Raw genomic sequence first — 822 nt, 5'->3', positions numbered from 1 at the left:
ACAACAACAACAAAACACACACACACACACACACACACACACGACTCTTTCCCAGCATCGTAAGGCACTTAAATATTAATAATAATTAAGTCAGTCACATCTCCTGGACAACACTATCGAATCCTTCTATGCAATATTTGAGACTCATTGGGCTCAGGAGGGAGAACTCCCAGGTTCAAAATGGAAAAGACTCGAGGATTCCATCCCTGGAGGCAAGGGGTCCCAGAGGGCTGCACTGCACTGGGCAGCACACAGCAGCTCCCAGCAAAGGATCCCTGAGAAGGAAGAGCAGCGCATGCTGCAGCAGCACAGACAAATGGATCTATTTCTTAGGTCAGCACTGTGAGCATTATTTTCTTCTGGACAAAGTATTAAGTTACTGTAGCAGCTAAGAACTATGAAGGACAATGGATAAATCTTTCTGGTCAAGAACAATTTATTGAATAAAAAGGTATTGTTCTTCACTGTGACTTTCTCAAGCCATACAAGAACTTGCAGACAGCACTGCAGAAATAAACAATGCTGGATTAAAGATAAGCTAATAGCACTTCCTTTAGTGCCCAGTTCCCCAATTTACTGTTCTTACTCATATGTTTATTTAAGCCACCAGCCTATGTACATTTATTAAAAGCAGTTCCATATGATCTATGACCAATAATGTGGTGTGTAATCACAGTTACAGCATTCAGTCTTACTGATAAAATTTAACTATTAGCAACACTCTCTACCTAATGGAATTTATAAAATCTTCATGTTTAGGTGTTCTGAAACAAGGACTCTCCTTCCATCCGTGAACTTCTGCGCTGCTTAAACCGGTCTCAC

Source organism: Meleagris gallopavo, chromosome 13, assembly GCF_000146605.3.
Source record: "Meleagris gallopavo isolate NT-WF06-2002-E0010 breed Aviagen turkey brand Nicholas breeding stock chromosome 13, Turkey_5.1, whole genome shotgun sequence".
Classification (NCBI taxonomy): domain Eukaryota; kingdom Metazoa; phylum Chordata; class Aves; order Galliformes; family Phasianidae; genus Meleagris; species Meleagris gallopavo.
The sequence above is the reverse complement of the archived record's forward strand: the minus strand, read 5'-3'. Positions refer to the sequence as shown.